Here is a 22,635-nt window from a genome sequence, read left to right as displayed (position 1 = left end):
TGCACATGGACATGATAATGCCTGTTTAATGTTTCTGATGTTCAGACATGTTGAATGGTGCTGACAGCGATGACTAGTCATTTCAAAATTTTCAGAGTGCGCACGTGCAGCTGATCAGAAACACAAAGAGCAGCGCATTTCATAAAGAGAACATGAAGACAAAGCAAACCTTCAACTTGTGTAACAGATCTGCAAGTGTCTGTAAGAGCTTTCAGCAAAGCTCTAAACGCAAGTTATCATTACACCAATAATACACAGAGATTAAAGACTTTATTTCATTAGTCCATCTCAACACATCGATTTCAGTCTTCTCAACAAGCATTATTTTCCATTATTATGTGGCTCATGGCTGGAAAATTGCTTCAGATTCCTTAAAAATAAACGAATTATTCATCTGAAACAGTAGGACAACTTCAGCTGAGCTCCTTGGGACCATTTGCCCCTCCGGACTGATTGTTTTTTTGTTTGTTTATGGTGTGAGGGGTCAAAGGGTCATAAGGTTATGACAATACTAGCACCCCCTCCTGCAGATAATGCACTGTATTGTGTGATCACTGGAGCTCTGCTCTCAGCAGGAAGTTGAGAGCTGTGATAAGTGAGTTCTGGAGGAGAACAGACAGTGCCTTTGTGACCCTATGGGTCACTGTACGCTCACATCAAAGCAGGAATCCCACATCCAGACCGTCCCTGTAATTACAAGAGCTCTGAGAACTGGAGGAACTCATGAGAAAACTATAATATGAGAAGATGTGCAAATTATATAAATGTGTGTGAATCGGATCTTGGTGAAAAGTGCAACTATGAGATGCATACAGTATTATATGCCATACATATTTACACCATCAATTACCAGTTACATACATTTGAAACAATCCCATAATACTACACTGTAAAATTGCCTTCGTGTTTCTACTTAAAATTGGCAAGCGTTACTTGCATTTCTAAGTGAAAATAGTTTTCAAGTAAAACATACACCATTTTTTTTAGTGTACATAAAGTATAAATAAAATAAAATGTGCTCCACATGTCTACAGAATACACACAAAGTTAGTCTTCAATAGGGCCTTACAGTGCAATCATTATTTAATGTAGCAATTATTTTTCTCACAATGTTGCATTGATACTGCATGTACTTTTGTCAAGTGTTCATTCATATAGTTTCCTACAGATCAACTAATGAAGTAGAAGGTCATCTTAATAAGCATAAAGTCTTAAAGTGCAGTCAAATCAGCTAAATTTCAACTAAATTTGACAGGCAAAAAAGGGTCCATTAGCGTATAGATGTAACTCGCACATAAATCACTTTCCAACCAAGCAGCTTTCTGTCAGTGTGCACGATGAATTTGCGTGAATAACTTGAACATAAGAAAAATCTGCATTCAGGAACTTTTTTGCTCTACATGAAACTCCCAATTGACCGTTCGCAAAAGCCACGCCCCTTAGTTATTGTTACTACGCCCGTCAAACAATTGAGAATGGCTGGGTTGAGATCCATACATTAAGTGATTGGTTTTGGAGTAATGCAGCAGACATATCCTCCAGGGCACGACAGAAAGTATACACAGAATAGCGCACTAGGGAGCACATGCTCAAAACAGTTTTGTAAAATGATATTTCAATCATTTTTATTTGATCATATATCATTTTACAAAACTGTTTTGCGCATGTGCTCCCGCGCGCGCTATTTCAGTCACAACACTGCAATCAGAGGACGTGCTGAAACCATCAACCCTCGATGCGGTTCTCTTCATTCATAACTCGTAGCCTATACTGAGAAGGATATATATGTGTGTAAATAGTTGTGCAACTGCGCAAACTTTGTTTTGAAGTTTAATGTTTGAGTTCCAGAGGAATTTGTGACTGTTCGTGTTCAACCACATCAAAGTTTCGTAATTAGTAAGTCCGTGCTTTTTCTCTTTTTTTTTCTCTTGTTTGCTGACTGATGAGGGGGCCGCAGTGCCGTAGTGAAACGGTGTTTGTACATGTAGCCTATTTTTTAATTATAGTTGCAAGCAATCATAAAATACAGCAAGTTTTCAGCCCGTGCAGACCTCACTGCCATAGGCGCATCGTTTCACTATCTTGCTGAATTCGGAATGTTTGACGGAGGTCCTTCTCCTTAGTTACAGTTGCTGAGCTAGGATTGGACGAAAACCGTTCGAGGGCGGGGTTTTGCGAACGGTCAATTGCGCAGATTCCAATCTGCTTGTTAAGTAATGACGTAGCGGTCCTGTTTCCAGGTCCAAGCCTCTACTGCGTTAGCTGAAGCTCTCATATTTTCAACAACCTGCCGGCTGCCGTGCTGTGTCCCTTGTTGTTTGAATTGATCAAGTCCAAAACAAACTATGCAATTGTCATTCTACCGCTTTCCTTGCTATGAGAAAAAGAAGAGGAAATGACTGCAGTTCAAAAAGGTAAGTAAAATTCTTAAACGAACGTACAAAGACACATAAAATTTGGCGCTAGTTTGTGCTAATGTTAGAATCCACCGGTAAAAGCCAAACAGGCCCATTTCGGATACCCTGATATAATATTTTTGTGCCAACCAAGCAAGAGTACAGCTAATACTACTGTCTAAACTCTGAGTATTATATTTATATTTAACTTGCATGCTTCTCTTTACTATGCATATTGCTTTGAACATTATTGTATTGTTTTGAGCCTGAAGTTTAAGATTTTCATTGACATTAATGAAAATGTCATTAATTTCAACAGCAAAGTTGTTAGGCCATCGTGGTTCCCGTGGAATGAGGGGAAGACTTCCCAATTCGCCTTTGGCTAAGCCACGCCCTAGAATGTATATTGACCAATCACAGCGCAGCCAAGAACGAGCTCCCACAGAGGGTCCGACACTTTTTCACGGCGCTCCATTGACTTCAACGCAGGCGGCTCATATTTTTGGTCTCGGCAGGCTATTACGTTGTCGTTTTATAAAAAAATATGGTTAAACGTTGTGCCGGGGGCATTTGTAACACAGATACGCGTTTCCCAGAGAGGTTGGAGGGGGTGTCCGTTTTTTCTCTTTCCCAAAACCGAAGTTAAATACTGACAAGTGTCGTCTTTGGATTAAACTGTGTGGACGTCCTCACAGTCAGCGAAACCCCCCCAAGGATCAACAAGCTCACTTTTGTGCTCTAAGATACATTTAGCTTTTAACCTTACTGTGAAGTTATACTAGTTAGACAGTTTTATGCTGGTTTAGATTATGATTTCGGTTCTCTGCCCTAATTGTTGATACGCTAGCACACGCTGCTAATAAATACAACTTTATACTCGCGTAGTCCGTTTGCTTTGTAAATAATAACGATTATAGAAGTGAATAGAGACCTACCCAGCTTTGTATGAACAGTGTTTCTCCTGATATTGTGAGTCCCAGCCTCCGTCTCGATTAGGATATGCTGTGTTCATTTTTTGACTGTGACCGTTATGCTTTTGCCTCTATTTGGATGCCTTGTTGTTGCTCGCGTTTCACCGTATGTCTTGAATAAAGCCTTCAAACGCACACTGCAGACACTTTTGCCTACTTCTATCGGACACTTTATTTGCTGCTTTATAAAAGTTTGATAAAATTTCAGCAGGAAGAGCTGTCACAGCATAAGCCATGTTGATACCAAACCAGAGCCCAGATGAAGTTGTCGGAGGTAGCAACAGTAACTAAGGGGGGCGGGGCTTAGCCAAAGGTGAATTCCCCGACCACCTTAGCCATACCCCTAACCGGAAGAAACAAGCGGTTGTTGCCAGTGGTGAGGATGAAGGAGCGGATCGGAGAAACAAAAGCAAACTATTTACTTCAGTCAAATGTCCTCCAATTCTGACAGTCCAATATTTCACCGGGTTGCCTGATTCTGCCAATTTCTAGATTCAAGCTACAATATCACTCTAATTGGACTGTCTAAATGATGCCCCTATTAGTGCTGGGTATCGATTCAAATTTCAAGAATCGATTCGATTCCGATTCTCAAGATCTTGAATCGATTATCATTATTCGATTCGATTCGATTCGATCCGATCTGATCCAATCTTATATTTTTAAAATCAAAAGTTTTAACTGTTCATGAACAATCAAGTGTTTGTATTAAATAACATTCACAAACATACATTAATGTTGTAAAAATGTATTGTTCACTCAATGTGTTAGATGTTAGATAAGGCATTACTAATGCCGCATTAGTTTAATGAATGGTATCTTAATGTAGTGTTACCAACTAAACAGGAGATAAAACGTGTTTTATTTGACTTGACTGTCCTTTTATTTAATCCAAAACTGCGTTCATATTTAGAAGGCCTTTTAAACTAGATACAACCGCACACGATACCACTTTAGGGGCCGTTCACATATCGCGTTTTATGCGCGTGCAAATTCAGTGAGATGCACTTCAATGCATCTCAACAGGTCATGTGACAAAAACCAGCGGCCTTTCCGTAACAACATGGAAAGCTCGACCGAACAGCTGATCATAGCTGTACAGGGCGGCTTTTTATTTCTCATCTCAATGAATATATCTAGTAGTAAAGCTAATGCAAGGGCTAGAAATCAATTAATTATTTGATGATACTTCCTCGTCATCATGGAGAGCGCAGTTTGCGCCGCTTTCTCCTCTCCACAAGCGCGTGCTTTCCCTTTGCGTCTGTCGTTGCTATGCAACCATGAACAGAGGCGCGCCTGGAAAACGAATTTGCACGCGCAAAAAACGCGCTATGAACGGCTCTTTCCTCCTTTCTTGTCAACAAGTGGATTCAGAGAAACCGCATTAGCAGCGCCGCCGGTTGCCATGTCTCTGTGTGTTTATGGGGAAAATGTAGGCCTGTTATTAAATCGATCCTCTGAGTTACGGATCGATCTTTAGAAATTAATATGAAAATCGATTCAGAATTGGTGAATCGATTTTTTCAACACAGCACTAGCCCCTATAGTCAATCAATTGCTCCTGACCTTAAAGAAGCTTAATTGTGGCCACATAGACCTGGAGACAAGGTTTAATTGTAGCACAGCCACAGTAACCAACATCTTTACTACCATAGTTAGTGTGCTGCTGTATAACATTTTATATGTTGTTCTGCTTGAGAACAACATGCCCTCCGCAGCTTGACTGCACAGAGGTTGCTCTCTGTGACAGAGGCTTGACGCACAGTCAATTGTACAGCCAGTACAAAGGACGGACCACACTGAAGGCTCTAATCGGTATAGCTCCCAATGGAGTAATTACCTTTGCCAGTGACCTGTATGGTGGGAGTGTTGGACTTCTCCAACACCTACAAACAGGTAATATGGTTAAGGCAGACAAGGGCTTCACAATTCGCAACATTTTGCCAGTGGGAGCTAAACACCCCGTCTTTCCATGTCAATTAACAGTTGACAAAGGAAGTGAACATAAACATCAACAAGATATTTAAAGTATGTGTGTGTCTTACAATTTTACAAATGCCTATTCTTCATGAAATTCAATGAATTAACTGTGTTAATCTGATGCGCATGTTAAAAATAGTTGAAAAAGACAGATTCATAGAATGACTGGATTTCACCCTCTAAATTTTGCTCTAAATTGTAGTCAGAAATATTTCTAAAGACATTTTTTACTCCAATTATGGCTTAAAAACTGTTCACCCAGTAATCTGCATTAGTAAACCCACACAATGGGCAGCTTGAGAGGAGTGAGATGCTTTTTCTGGTCTACAAGTTGCCCGGGTCCATTAGACTTGGCACCCCAAGTGGACTGATCTTACAGAACACAGCTCGGCTCATGACCTTGACACTAGAGGAATGCCTGGGAATGAGCTCAGTAATTGCAAGAATGGCTTAACGAATCAATGAGCACTGATCAAATTAGGAGAAGCATTGTCTATCGACCGCAAAGCTGACTCCAGGGACCCTCCTCTCGCCGTGGACATGTGGAGGAGTCTGTAAATAGACCCCTCAATAGGGGTCCTGTCACGTAGCCACACAAACACGTAAAGTTTGGTTTTGGAGCAGAACCCTAGTGAAAAATAAATATACTAAAATACATTTATTTTATGCTAAGTATACTACAATACATTTACATATGCATGTACTTGATATAAATACCCTGAAATTGTACTTTCGGTATACAAAATGAAAATTGATATAGGCCCACATAAAGTCTGCTAAATTGGAACATTTTTTTTACTTAATGCAATTTAGTTATCCTGAAGTAGTGCTATGGTCCAACTAAAGATATAATTAAGTATATTTGATTTTGCTAAACTATTACAAGTATACTTTAGGTAAACTTTACATATATTGCATTTAAAGACTGATATTATCACATTTTAGGCTTAATATTAAGAAATGTGCATTGTGCAATACAGAAATACTCCAAATAAAGTTTAATTATAATATATTTATCAATAAGTCTCAAACAATGTCAGTAAATATGGTAATGGATTTCTACTATACTTGGTATGAAATAAATGTATTTTACATACATTTTGGTCAGTGTTGGGGGTAACGAGTTACAAAATAACGGATTACAGTAACGATATTACTTTTTTGGGTAACGAAGTAAAGTAACGCATTACACTAAAAATATCAGTAACTATACTACTTTACTAGACTATAGGAACGCGCTTTCCTGCGTTACCCAAGCCGTGTTTGCATGTGTGTAAAGCTCTGGGGCCTCATTTATAACCGTTGCGTACGCACAAAACAGGCCCTGAAAGAGGTGTACGCCATTTCCGACGCATAACTTGTGATTTATAAAAACAAACTTGACGGGAAAATGTGCGCACCTGCACGCAAACTCTGACCCATGCGTACGAACGTTTTGGAGACGGAGCAGTTTGGCGACACCGATGGTAAATGTCTTTTTGGTCACTTTTAGACAGAAAATCGAAATAAAATTATACATTTACAGAAATATAATACAAATATAATTTCACTCACCAAGCCTATCACTTGAAGCAAATATCCACACCTTAAATGTCCGCGCCAGCGAGCGCGTTGGGCCGTTTAGTGAAACTGACGCATAGCCTAGGCCTATATAACGGCAGATGAAGTAAAACTGTAAATCTTCATTATGAGTCCTAATCATAAATAGGCTACAGTGCATGTTCACAATAACAGTTTAAATAAAAGAATGATTTAAACTATGTTTTATTTCTGATATAAACATTTAGATTAAATATGCCATTCTAATTTTCTAATTAGCTAATAGAGTTAAACACTTAAACTACATGACATTTACTGAAAAGTAAAATATATATAGGGTGATATCAGCTAAATTGGGCCACTTTTCGGTAAATCGTTTGGGACAATAATACAACACCATATATGCCCTTTCCATGTATTTTTATGATTAATAATGACTGTTTTTTATCATTTTGTGTTGAAATTATTTAATAAAATATAATTATTTAGGCCCTACAGTTCTTGAAACATCAGCTGTGCCAACTTTTTTTGCATGAGCAGTTTCAGGTAAAATGGGCCAGCTGTTCAGGTAAAATGGGCCAGTCAAACTGCAAAGGGAAATAGTAATTTATCATCAATTTTAATTTTAAAACACAATTGCTTATACAGCCACATAACATTTAAAGTGCATTAAACAAAAATATTCATATGTGCCATTAAAAAAAAAAAAACATTTTGGGTGCAAACCCACATATTAAAATGTGCTATTAAAAAAGTGTGTGTGCATGTGTGAGAGTGTGTGTGATTGTGTGTGAGAGTGTGTGTGATTGTGTGTGCATGTGTGCGTGCATGTGTGAGTGTGTGTGTGTGATTGTGTGCAATGTGCATGTGTGAGTGTGTGCAATGTGCATGTATGAGTGTGTGTGCGTGCATGTGTGAGTGTGTGCATGTGTGAGTGTGTGCATGTGTGAGTGTGTGTGCGTGCTTGTGTGAGTGTGTGTGCGTGCATGTGTGAGTGTGTGTGCGTGCATGTGTGAGTGTGTGTGTGTGCATGTGTGAGTGTGTGTGCGTGTGTGCATGTGTGAGTGATGTGTGACCTTAGATTGTGTGCATGTGTGAGTGTGATTGTGTGTGCATGTGTGAGTGTGTGCAATGTGCATGTGTGAGTGTGTGAGCGTGTGTGCATGTGTGAGTGTGTGAGCGTGTGTGCATGTGTGAGTGTGTGTGTGATTGTGTGCAATGTGAGTGTGTGAGCGTGTGTGCATGTGTGTGTGTGTGAGCGTGTGTGCATGTGTGAGTGTGTGTGTGATTGTGTGCATGTGTGAGTGTGTGCAATGTGCATGTGTGAGTGTGTGAGCGTGTGTGCATGTGTGAGTGTGTGAGCGTGTGTGCATGTGTGAGTGTGTGAGCGTGTGTGCATGTGTGAGTTTGTGTGCATAATGTAAATAAAATATCTACTACCATTATTACTGTTCAGGGGGTGTGTGGGGTCATGGTGAGACACACACACACACACACACACACACACACACACACACACACACACACACACACACACACACACACACACACACACACTCACTCACTCACTCACTCACTCACTCACACACTCACTCACACACTCACTCACACTCAATGAGATGATGATGGCCCATTTTAGCTGAAACCATGTAGCCCATTTTACCTGAGTGGGTTAAGGTAAATTGGGCCGCCAAGAAAAACATCACTTTTTCAAAAAATATGTTCATATACCAAACTAACAATATTATTTCTGATCGATGCCATCAAGACAGATATTATGCATAGTTTTTTTATGTGCATGTTCGTTTTTTTATAGATGTATCATCCTTATAATAGTTTAGTTATATTTGGTATGCCAGGCTACTTACCATGCAACTTTCTGGTGCAGTCTTGATTTGAATTATTGCCCCAGCCACCATAGCAACAATAAACCAATCAAATCACCTGTTACTTGTCAAGCACAGTTATGACAACAGTTTGAAATCCTTTGCAGTCATTGGCTTTAAATTTCAGAGGGGCTGGGACCCCCAAACCTTAGATGGCCCATTTTACCTGATGGCCCATTTTACCTGATATCACCTATATATTCAATAAATAGCCTATAAATATTTGTTGTTGTGCAATGCTTTTGAACACTTTTCCTTTGGCATGCTGTGTTTTAATGTTTTAACTACAGAGATAATTGCTTATCATGATGATAGCAGATTGTGCAAACATAATGCACAACAAGGTCTATCTGTTTCCATAAAAAAATATAAATCAATTAAAAAGACTATTTGGCCAGTGGAAAAGATTGAGAAAAACTTTCTCTGAAATGTATTTAACACTAGACTATTTGATTTATTTATTCAAAAACAAGGCATAGGCTACTAAAATATTTTTATTAATGTAATGTGACGGCACATCCGTATTTCATATTTTCCTAATATCTTGTACCGTTAAACATGTTATCACGTGGATGAATAATCATATGCAAATGATATGCAGATGAGGATATGCATAGTAAAACTAGGCGTTGTAAGCTCCATATATGGTTATTTCGGGGAGGAGACGCATGTGCGCACAATCTTCCGCTGAGTGGGATTTATAAAGTGAATCCTGCGCAGGTTCTGGCGTACGCACTGTTTTATAAGTCTGAATATTTTTTTGCGCACGCCATTTATGGCTTTTGGGCGCACGTACACTTTTAGTAAGGATCCTACGCACAGTTTTATAAATGAGGCCCCTGATCTGTCGAAGTGGTGCGTGCACGCCTGTGTGTGTGTGCTTGCCTGAGCACCGTTGCCATAGAGATCGATTTGAGTGACGTAGCTGCTGGTGCGAAGGACAGAGAGGAATGGAGATGGAGACGGAGACGCGAGTTTCGGCCAGTGGCGATATTCACATTACTTTCAGTTTTTTGCCCGAAAGGACAAAAATATTTGCCAGAAATTCACTCTATGCCCTGGCAGGCAAGTACTGGCCATCGGGACTACCGGGAGATTCACGGCTTTTTGGGCCGATCCGATGCATCTAAAACTGTTTTGTTCGTTTGTCTTAACGGCTCATAAAACTCGTACATCGGCGGCCCATTCGTTTTGTTTTGCTTAATTGGCGGCGCTGGGTAAGTGCCGGTGTAATGCATTGGTTAAAAAAAGTCAGCGTTAGTTTTTTTTCTGACAGACCGGCCCATGAAACACGTAGATTGGCCCATTGGTTATTTTCTTGATTGACACTGGATTGGCCCAATCACATCTTTAAACGCCTCCCCCTTTGGGCTTTGAGCGAGCGTGCAGTGTCAGTGTATCGGTCAAAATCTCTTATATACGGTCTATGGTCAAAATACAGATGGAGAACAAAGTTTCAGTTTTGCAGTTTTCGTCAAAATAAAATATAATGTTTATCTCTGTCCAGCCCTGATCATGTGTCTACCACCACGGACATAATCCTGTTGTTTGTAGATTTTACAGTGAGGCATATTTCTTTGTGCAGAGAGGGATATTGTTATTTTATATGGTTTTACATGCCATTTTTATAGGCTACATTTATAAACACTATGCGGACATGCAGGCTAAGTGATGATAGGGCTATGTTTGTCCATGTATCTACACGGTAAATTAAGAAACGGGAAAGTAAAGTAATAAGTAGTGAAGTTACTTTTCAAATGCAGTAACTAGTAAAGTAATCTCATTACAATTTACAGAAGTAACTAGTAACTAGTAACTAGTTACTTTTTTTGAGTAACTACCCCAACACTGATTTTGGTATATGTTTTTTTACTAGGGTATAGAGGGATTTGCACATAATCTGGAATTACTGAGAGGGGGAATAATGGATTTTCAGAAAAAATAAATAAGGGTAAGATTCTTAAATTCTGATACTTTCATCTCATTCTAAAAAAAAAATCCGTTTTAAGGGGCTTACGATGGATTATCAAAGATCAGTTCAAACGTAGGATGAAGCTTTGTGAATCTTATGAAGTAAACATCAAAAGCTCAATATATATTTCATTCAAAGCTAAAGAATCCTTTTAAACATGACCAGTTCTCTGTTGCTTAGAGAGATCTGTCACTGTACAGCACACTTGTCTGCCAAGGCCTGAGGTTAAGGAATTTTTAATTAAGTCATCACACCACAAGCCCCTGGAAGAGAGTTACACAGCCAAACACTCTCATAATACATAACACAGCATATGACTGCAAAAAAACTCAACTATCTGCCTCAAAAGATAAAAGTGGTGTTTATCTGATTGTCTTAACTAAATACGGTAACATGTTTCTAATTTGTCTTTTACACTTTGTTTTTACACTTACTAAACAAAGCAGCAATACACATCATGTATCGTATGTCTTTATTAATTAATGAAAAGTTATGTACGAGAGTTAGAATACCTTACAAACAAAACAAACAAAACAAATATTGTGATTGAACACTAATTTTTTCATATTTGCATACTACTACATTAATCAGACATTTACTTTCCCTATAACAATAACTGATTCAGCAACACAATTTAGGTTTGCCCACTCTCCTGAGAATGAATAATGGATGTTCTGTCAAGGGGAAATACTTTACACAGTGCATTAAGCATATTAAACATAAATAATAGCAAACCATCCCTTGAGATGATTGTGAGATTAAATCTCCATATTTGCATTCATGTACATTTGTGAATGCACTCTCTCTGTAATGTCATGATTGGACTCCTGTTAATAACATTAAACTATTACAGTCTAATATAAAACTGATTAGTTGTATAGATTATGTTATGTGTAAATAGACTTTACATGAGGATTGTGAGACTTGCTCTTATCCCTTAATGCAGTTTCGTATATCACCAATATGTCAAAATGTAAAATAATTTGGTTTGGTAACTTGTGACTTCTAACGGCCCATTAGGTTTAATTTACATGTACTTTGACATATGCAACCCCAAACTCCAAACCCTAAAACTTCAGGAATCATCAATGACTATCATTAATTCATGGAACTTCCCTAATCCAATAAAAAATTATTTTGCATATTTTGTTCATATTCAGTCTATCTGAATATTAAGTCCATTGCGAAATCCAACATATTGAGCACCATACAATCAGAAATATTTTTCAGCTAAAAGGGTAGTGTTGACATGCAGACCGTGGCCTGTTCATTTCAAGAAGCAAAGCAGGTGGTGAGATCCTGCTCAGCCGTTTAAACAAATGCACAAAACTTTGTTGTGATTTTTCTTTCAGTAAACAACAACTTGTTTGATTTTTTCTCAAAGCATGAAGGGGAGGATGAAAAGACACATTAGAAGGTTGAATCCACAATCCAGATGGAAATTTGGTTACCTAGGTGAACCTGCCCCTATTAGTGAAAACAGAAACCTGAGAGGACTATTATGAACTGGGCTTTGCTTTAGCTCGGCACAGAGCTCAGAGAGGTCACGCACTGAAACTCACACAGACACCCTGGTTATTTCAGATTAATATCAAGCAGAAACATGACAGTACCAAATTCGGTTTGAAATTAGGTAAATATGGGGGGACAAAAAAATGGCAAGAGAGACACTTTTAGGTTAGGTAAGCATGTTGTTATCAATTTAGATAAGTAAAAACATTAGCAGGCTGTTCTTGTGGTTTTTAATCCCACAGAGTATTAGTACACGTGTTATCAACAGAAGCAAAAGAAGTTAGCAACATAAAGCATGTCTGAACATAAAGAGCTCAACATAAGGAACAAGCTTGAGGCAGCATGCTTGTACTGGTTAGGATCACTGCGAAATCAAGCCAATTGCTAAATGTTTATTAATTAACGGTGTTCATAACAATCTACATCATTACAGCTCTCTATATGAAGCATATGGACTTCGTTCAAGCGAAAGAAAGTCAAACGTTTTGCTGAAAAATGCACAATACACAATCTTCCAGCCTAGGGTAGGTAGGATAAAGCCTTATTAACAATGATTTGGAACAAATATAGTGTAATTTAATGGAAACCTATGTGAGTGGCATGGCAGGGTTTTAAACAGCCTTGGAATCGTAGCTGGGCACCAGACAGACACCAAGTGGCGCTGCCAGTGTACGTACACTCAAATAAAACAATGTGTTTGAATTAAGGATCCGCATCCTTAATTCAAACACATTGTTTTATTATGAGACCTCATTTAGAGTGACATTTTGCTAAGACTAGCCAAAACAAGGGTATCTTTCCCATTCTCAAAACCAATATCAATATCAGACCAAAAAAATCTATAAATGCAGCCAAAGCCAAATTATGCAAAACAGAAATGATTCATTAATTGATTATGGGTCTTCAGGCTATGCAGTCACCTCACCTCCTAATCCGAGTCGTTCGTTCTTTTGTCACGTCCCAGCCCCATAGGCTGAAGCTATGCCGTCAGTACCATAAACAGAAATGATTCGTTAACCTCTCGAGTCTTCGGGTCTGAGTCGTTCGTTCATCACGAGTTATCGAAAATAACCATCATGACAGAAATCCACAAATGTACACAATTTGACACCTGTAATGCATCACGAAACTTTAAGAGTAAAAACAATATATATTACAATGGAAATTATTACTAATTATTGGGAATGATATGATTAACTAATTTCTGTAGCCAATATGATCGTCACATCACGTCACGTGACAATAGAAGGAACGACTTGGAAACAAAGACTCGAGAGGTGAACTAATCATTTCTGTTTCCTGAACCTATGGGACGTTGCACATGCACGATCAACACAAAACGAACAAATCACTCTCCGAGACAACTCGTTGTTCTTGTTCCCGAGTCATATTAAAGATTTGTTCAAAATGAATGAATCGTTTATGATTAACCCATCACTAACTGGAACTTAAAGCACACAAAGAACACTGATGCCAACGCTAACTAAACAACTTAATACAGTACATCTTTAAAAATGAAAAGTTCTGAAAGGCTAAAACAGTAATTACTGGAAAGATGTTACACAATACCTGTTCTTGGATATTTCAGATTAAACCCTCCATATCATCCTGTCTTTATTTTTAAAGTTGTATTGCTTTCAGACAAACCATCAGCATGTAACCACTGGACACCTAAAGGTATTGTTTAGGAGGACATCGGCCTAGCTGACATTGATGGGGTAACTCAAGCAGTCCGACAGGCTGAGGTAGACGCCTTCACCTGAAACCTGAGATCAGTGGTCAGTCAACCAAGCTCTCTGTAGGCTGTCAGTTTGCCACAACACATACAGTCAAATGTGGGCTGTTAAATACATTAGAGTGTACATGTATACACACAGCCTTAATAATGGCTTATTAGTTACTTTGGAGGTCTACCTGGAGAAACTTTTACCATTCCTATTCATATCAATGCTATCTGTCCAGCTGATACAATTTGAACTCTGCCATCTATGCTCAAGGGCCTCCAGTACTGCTATAAAAATAAACTAAATATATCGATCACCAGCTATTTGTATTTTGTCAGAATATAAAACTAAAGCTGTGAAGGGTAGAATTACAGTGTGTTCAATGGATTATACGCTTGTTTAACTACATACTATTTGTTCAACTGAAAAAAACATCTTTCCGAATAAAACTTTCAGTAGACATAAACTATGTAAAAATGAAGTGATCTCCAGAACCTTTATACAGAGTGCACCATTAAAAAGACTCTAAGTTTATCCCTTACAGCCTCGTTTTCACCCGTGTTAAATTCAATATGGCATAGGTCTATAAGGTCTATAGTCCACAAAAGACCAGCTACCTCATGACTAGGGTTAAAATGTATAAAGAAAGATCTCAAACAAGGCAGATTTGCATAAATGTTGGGCACTCAACTGAGCAAAGTTGTACGTTCCTCAGACCTGCCTGTTCCTGCCCCAAACCTTCAGCTCAGTATTCATCAACGCCACCCTTCACTGCATTCCATTGAGCGCTGAACTTTAGAAGTCAGTGTAGGGGAGACCAGAGGAGGGTTCATTCCCTAAATATCTTTCCCTCACTTCAATCAGACCTGCTGGAATCTTGTCATAAAATGTTTATGGCTAATGATCGACTTCATTTTTTCTGAAGTTGAAATGCAATTGTAGCTTATGTTTGTCCAGCATGTACATTATGTTAGTGCTGGAATATACCCAACTTTTAAAATCTGAACTAGGCATCATACTCTTGTCGACTTTTTAAAATGGTACAAAAACTGGGCATCATACACTAAATGACTACTACTAAATACACTACCAGATTTTCAATTTCAAGTCTTTCTAAACACAACAAACCCACACAGAAACATGCACCTTGTTTCTAGGAGATGCATGGCAAATTAAAACAATATGCGTTTTGAAATCTGCTCAAGATGTTTAATATCCTGAATCGAATCAAAGTCCGAAGCTAAAAAAATGTAGGGCTTAGATTAAGCCAGGACTAGGCCATAGTTTAATTAGGCCATTTAAGTATCTTTTATAAACATGCATGAGCAAGAAAAACATTGCTGGTGTGCATCTTGAGACAAAACAATGCCACTGAGCAAGTTACTTTCAGTGAAAACAGCTCCAACATGCATTTTAGTCTGGGACTAGTAAGACTTAAGCCTTGTCTGTGATCTGAAATCTGTAAACTCAGACTGCCCAAAATCTGCTGACTGGCTCTTTCAGCAACTGCCATGGTGTTGACTTGGCCAGACTGTAAATCGGGGCAACAATTTGTGCATAAGTCGTGCTGAGAATTCCAGCCTTTAGACATACTGTCTGCAACCAGACATACATAAGTGATGCTCGGTATATCAACAGACAGATGAAGACTGTAACTGTGCATGTCAACATATTAGGGAAAGCAAGTCAACTGTGGCTCAGTCTGATAGAAAACAGCCATTTGACTTATGTTAAGGTCACTGTCAAATGGCACAGTTGTGTAAAGACTCAGAGTAAACCATGTTTACAAAAATGAATGTCACTTGCAAATGTGGGTATGTCATACGTCACAAAGAACAAAAAGACCTCTGTGAAACAACTGACAAATTGAGAATGTAGGAGTTTTTCTTCTGCACCCACTAATCCCAGCTGCATCTTTGCTCAGAGCGCGGTTTCTCTCGTCACATGACAAGATCTTCACGCTGCTACATGTGAATCTATCTATCTTCATTTTAATGAAAAATACCTGATGGAAAGTGAAGATAAGTCATGGTGAAGAGCCAAACAGAGAAACCTCTTAGATAAGATGGAACAACTGAGTGATGTAGTTATCACTTTTAAAAATGGAAAGTGAAGTGATGTCATCGGCCACTTACATGCATGATGAAAAATTATAAAGACCCCCATTTGTCTCGTTCTGACATTTCAAAAATTTAATTTAATTATACAACCTGCTGGACATACTCTGGACATCTTCTATGCGATGAAATTTTTTTTAATGGGAAACAAACTTTAAACTCTGAGGAAGAAGATGGAAAACAGCCAACATAATTTTACAGTATATGTTCAACATGTAAACATGAACCAGTAGATGGATGAGTAAAAAATTTCTCGACCTCCTATTCTAAGAAATCAATACAAAACTCTAAAACAGACTAGAATAAAGTCACTGTTCGGCAGCCACATCTCAGGACAATGACCTTAAAGTGCTGAGAGCTCTCTGGGATGCAGTAAACCTGATCCTTTGTTTCTCTATTTTACTGGAATGTTTCAAGCTTAAAAAAAGTCAAATGACCAGGTGTCCCTTTTAATCCAGTGTTTTGGACCATGCATCAGAATGCAGCAAGCCATTCAATCGGTTCATTCTGGGTAACAAAGAAAAGATTTTACGATTTTACAAATCAGCCAACCTAAACAAGCAATTCACGTCACAGGTTTGATACATCACAAAGGCGTTTTTTCTTCATTTTGCGCTTCTAATTAAGAGTCTTTACTAATTACCGTACTTTCTCATATTATGCAAAGGGGAAAGCCTGAAAGAAATGCACTGATCCTACCAACCTGACCAAAGAAAGCTATATTCAGAGAGGTTTTGAGAAGCCCTTTCGTGAATGCTCAAGGCAAAGCTGTGGACACAAAACTACAAAAAACAAAGCAATAATCCATAAAACTGCCAATAACACCTTTTACTTTTGTTATTTCCTCATTCATTTAATGATTGCAATATTCACAACAACAAGAGGAACTTCCCACCGGACTTTGATCGTCTAGATAATTAATTCCTAATTAATATGTAAACACAAACGTCTAGACAGCATCCTCAGCAAAAAAGTCATACTGGAGTGTCTTGAATACGGTCAAACAAGCCAATGTGATGGTTGCTGATTGAATACGACCAGTTAACAACAACAAAAGATCTGGACCTCCTGCCTCTCGATTTTAATTGCCTTGTAGCCGAGTCTATTCCTCAAATATAAGCCTATAGCATGAGGCAGGACAAAACAAAAAAAAGGGTGCATTTTTATGAGAAAAGGCTTTAACTGAAGGTACATTTACTGATGGAACATTGCTTATGATGGAAAATTACTGATTTGATTTGAAAATGTACATCCTATTCCACCAAGGAGATTAAATCACTGCATGGAAATAAAGGTCACTAGCATTCTGAGTGCAAACAACTCTGATTTTCCACTAGGAAGTCATAAAAAAAAAAGGAAGGATTACTAGAGCATGGTTTACTAATATCAAATGATTAGCTTTATTTTGCTGTACCTATTTGAATGAGTAACTAATAACCGTCCCAAAATAAATGCCTAATTTAAACACGGGATTGTATTTCTGTCTGCATATTGTTCAACAATATAAGTAACAAGTTAAATTATGACTCAACAAATGATACACTAGTCAGTGAGTGAATTTCAAAGACTCGCCTACACTACAGTTCAAAAGTTTGGGGTCAATATGACTTCTTTAATAATAATAATAATACATGTATTCAGTAAGTGTCTATTAAATGAATCAGAAAGTGACAGAAAAGACATTTCTAAGGTTCTAGAATATTTAAATTTCAAGTTCTTTTGAATTATCTATTCATCAAAGAATCCTGAAAAAAAGTATAATTTTCCACAAAAATATTAAGCAGCACAATTAACAATACATTTGATTGATCAACATTGATCATAATAGGAGCATCAAATCAGCACATTAGAATGATTTCTGAATGATCAAGTGAAAATTCATCTTTGACATCGCAGAAACAAATTACATTTTGAAATATATTTTAAAAAAAGTTTGGCCTAAGTTTTTCACAATATTACTGTTTAAAGGGATAGTTCACTTTAAAATTAAAATTCTGTCATCATTTACTCACCCTCAAGTTGTTTCAAACCTGTATTAATTTATTTCTTCTGCTGAACACAAAGAAAGAAATTTTGAAGAATGTCAGTAACCAAACAGTAGTCTGTACCCATTGACTTCCATAGTAGGAAAAAAAATACTATGGAAGTCAATGGGTACAGACTACTGTTTGGTTACTGACATTCTTCAAAATATCTTTCTTTGTGTTCAGCAGAAGAAATAAATTAATACAGGTTTGAAACAACTTGAGGGTGAGTAAATGATGACAGAATTTTAATTTTAAAGTGAACTATCCCTTTAAGCTTTTTTTGGTCAGATAAACGCAGCCTTTGTTAAAACCATCTTACGAACTCCAAACTTATTAATGACAGTGTATATTGACCAGGAGCAAGTAAAGAAACAGAATAAAATAATCTTGTTTTAAAGAACTAACTTTATGTACATCAAATAAAGCAGAAGTGTTAAAGACCAGCCTAAAAAGACATGGTAACCCATCCACAATATAGTGTGAGATTCTCTATGCTAGAGATGTTTGGTAGGCTTGGAGCGATGGTAAATGGGGGTAGATTAGATTTGCAAACAATTCTAACCAAGCAGCAAAGTGGAAGTAATTTCCTCTGTATAAACAGGCGACAGTGTGGATTTTACAGCCTGAAAAAAGAGAGTGAGAGAGAGAGAGAGAGAGATGTAGGTGACAGTTCCCTTCACCATGAACTGAGCTTTGATCCCAATGTGGAAAGCTTCCTCAGCAAGGTGCAAATTGAGGAGGCTTCGGCCATATGTCCACAAAGGCCTGAATGTAGAAAATGTCTTTTAAAACCTGCATGGATTTCCCTTTTTTCTGCAAAAGGAGATATTTTGAAGAACGTCTAAACACCATTTTTGTGTGTATCAAAAGAAAGTCGGTTATACAGGTTTGGAACTTTAGATATGGCATGAGGCCGAGTAAATGATTTTTTTAATACATCTATCCTATTTGAACTGTAGTTGTAGCCATTTTATTTTGTAACAAGTCATCAGAAACCAAACCTACTGTTGCTAACAAATACATGATGGTACAAAACAAATAGAACAGGATAAATAATTAATGAGGGACACAATGTGCATAGCATCCTATTGTTTTCTAATTGACAGGAACATGCATGCGTCCATGGTTAGAAAGTGAAATTCACATTCAAACCTCTTCTCATTTGAAATGCCACATTGCCACCCATGAACAGCACTCAGCTTCAAAGAAAAGATCTAGCCATCTTGCTTTTAACAATAAGAATCCCTCTGGAAAGCAAGCATAAAGGCAGACAGGGATCTCACATTCTTTAATATGGTCTTTCATTATGTCATTGGTGAAAGGGGGCTTTAGAAGACTTTCATCTTGAAACAGTTCCCTCTTTAAACAACTGGGACTACCTCCAAAAGATGTCTCGGCATCACAAAGCCTTCTTCCATTCATAGTCTCGGAGCAGAACCGAACAGTTTACACCCTGTGGATGTGCCCATTTTCCTCTGGATTGGCCCCTTACAAAATATACTATCACAAGTTTAATGTGGTCTAAGAGGTCACAGACTTCTTGAGGAGTGCAACTGGAATAAGAGTGGGATCCAATCCAACAAAGAAGAATTTAAAAATTGTCTGCTGTTGAAATGATGGGTGAATCAATGCATCCAGTAAATGATATTTGAAAGGGGAAAGGGCTCCCTTGTTTCAGATATAGAGGTTTCATTTTTGATGGTGATAATATTTGTAGGTCGCTGACAATCCTTTTCACTAGAGCATAATAATGTCTTTGTGAGAGCCTCTTGCGGACTGTACATGGCAATGATGCCAACCTGGAAGAATGAGCATGCCAGCACAATGAACAAGTTATAGTTCAGAGTATTTCAGGACTAGAAGTCCTCTCTTGGACCTTCATGAAAAGCTGCACTATATCATGTTAAGTATAAAATGGCATTCCTAGAAGCCTCTGGTTATTTTAAAGTTTAAATAGCCTAGTTATGACTTTTCTTTATTTAGGGCATTTCTCTTATCATGTTTTAGTAAATCCCATTGTTTTGGTGTCACGAGTAACCCTGATGGAGTTTTGTCTTTGTTTGAATGACGCGATCGTCTCGTGTTGGTTTGTGTACAGTCACGGTTTATTGATTTGTCGCTTAAGATGAACTTTAATAGTAGGCCTACATCAAGTAGCCCATTATGGTGGTTTTCAGTATCTTTTAAGGTGCAAAGCAGATTTTTGGTAGTACAACTACATTTTCCTGGATAACGACTGATATGACGATAAATTCAGTAATGAAAGAATGATAAGAATTTCAGTAAATGGCTGTTCGAGAACTCAAACCACCGCCATACAGCTTTAAGACATCAGTCATTTATAGTGAGGTTATCATGAAAATCAGTTTGAACTTCCTGAAATCTGCACAGGAAAGGCGATCATCATAATGACTTACTTCCTGTAAAGCGACCTGAGGACTGCATCTGAAGAGTTTTGAATTGTGCTGGACTTCATGAATACAGGGAAATGTATGTGGTATACTAGGGGTACTGGCGAGTGTTGTAACAATCAATTGTCAAAATTGTCAAATGTCAGTGTGTTCCATTAGTGTAACACAAACCATCTGGACATAAGTTGTAACATCAGCACTCATTTTACATTCATTTACAGTTTAGGGTTGTAAATTTTTAAACTACTTTATCTAACAAACATAGGCCTATATAGTAACATTATATCAAACTTAAAGACACAAAAACACAGTTCCAGATCTTGAACAATTACCCTGCTCTATACTACAGGTATAGCCAACTCAGTTATGAGAACTACAAACCTAAACTTATCATTTAGCAGACAACTTACATCACATAGGCCTGCACCTAAATAAATAAACATAAAACTTAAACGCATGGTGTAGCGGGAAAAATCAAGAACGCATGCTTCCTGACACAAAGGTTAGCTGCAAAAACTCTTTACATCATTTATATCGACCGTTGTGTAAAAACAAATCATGGGTTCACGGAGTAGCCTAGTCTCAACACACAACATCTGAAGAAAAGTATTTCCCCCACAAAAGATCTGACCCTGTTAACCATTAAAATTATATTGTAATCTCTTATCTTGACAAGTAACAAGAGTCGTGCGACATGCACTACTACAATCGCCCACAGCATTTATTCCCAACGTTGGTCCTGCAGCTTACATTCAGTGTATGTCTACCACTGTCACGATTAATTTATATTTATATACTCATTATTTTAACTTGAGACAAAAAATGATCAGCTTAACATATCCCACAGAAAAACACAATTGTTTGCAGACCTGTTGTAGCTGCTGGATCAGGTTTCGCACGCGCCCTGAAGTGAGCGATAAAGTCTAGTTTATAAGAAGCATATGCGGGTTTTTAAAAAAAGGAAAAATGAATTAGCCTACCTTTTTTTCAAAGAAGTTTGTTTATACGTCCCTCTCCCGTCCGTGCGCTCCCTTTGTAAAAGTCCCGGTGAAGTGTCCTCCTGTCCTCTTCGCTCATGCGCACAAGAGCGTGCTTCACCCGAGCGCACAATACATGTTCCCTGACGTGAGAGCGTGACGTGCAAATAACTGAGTACACAAAGGCAGGTGCTCCTCTTACTGCATCCTCCTGAGACCCAGGAATACACTTTTGTACACTGTAGTGGACATTACATTTTAGTGAATTTCTCTGACACCATACATGTCACAGTTTTAATTCTGGATGTCATAAAGAGCACATTCGGGGCTTTTCACATACCAAATGCTTGAAAGTTTCACATGACAACAACTTCTTGGTCTTTAAAAATGACAAATTTAGCACTGTAATTAGCACTTAAATCTGACCAGTTTTCAAATGAATTGTTATAAATCAACATCTCAGGAAAATGTTACCTGGGTTTCTAATCAAAATATGACTTTCTGTTACAAAACAAGGCTATTGGTTTCATACATGTCCACTGTAGAGGATACCTGGAATCATGTTTATCAGGGATTTTGGGAGGAACAACAAGTGAATTATAAATTATATATCAATATTCCTATGAAATATTAGATATTATTATGAAAATGTTTCTAATTATTACTCTTATTATTACACTTTTTTCATTACATGTTGCCCCAAGAACATTAATATGCAAATTAGATACAGTGTATATTGTATTGAATGGGACAACCTATTTATGGCCATTTATTGCATAAAGTAAAATAGTAGGCCTATATATCAATTCATTCCATTATATTTCATAACATAGTTGAGAATCATCTTCATACAAAGTTTGGTTAAAAAATCCTGAAACCTAAAAATTGATTGGTGAATAAAAAAAGCCCATTGTTTTTGCCTAAACCCGAAAAATGTCATGCCTAATGACATGAAGAAATACTAAATTCAAATAACTTTTTTAGGATATCAGCAGGGTCACTAAAAGTCACCCAATTGTGACTATAATAACACCGAATTAATTATTTATAGGCTATTTTAAGTTCAAATGTAAATGCTAATTCTATAGATATGATTTCCTGGGGCATTTTCACTTTTTCTCAA

At 37.7% G+C, this 22,635-nt stretch overlaps 1 protein-coding gene across 1 annotated transcript in view; it reads right to left on the bottom strand.

Moving 5' to 3' along the window:
* Positions 1 to 21,721, bottom strand: part of kank1a (KN motif and ankyrin repeat domains 1a) — a 62,681-nt gene extending 40,960 nt beyond the window's left edge. Inside the window, exon 1 of the mRNA XM_079608362.1 lies at positions 21,516 to 21,721. The gene's annotated coding sequence lies outside the window, so the exon portion shown is untranslated. The remainder of the gene's footprint in view (positions 1 to 21,515) is intronic.
* Positions 21,722 to 22,635: the final 914 nt, after the last annotated feature.

This window comes from Phoxinus phoxinus (genome assembly GCF_949152265.1).
Source record: "Phoxinus phoxinus genome assembly, chromosome: 3".
In the NCBI taxonomy this organism is placed as follows: domain Eukaryota; kingdom Metazoa; phylum Chordata; class Actinopteri; order Cypriniformes; family Leuciscidae; genus Phoxinus; species Phoxinus phoxinus.
The sequence above is the reverse complement of the archived record's forward strand: the minus strand, read 5'-3'. Positions and strand labels throughout refer to the sequence as shown.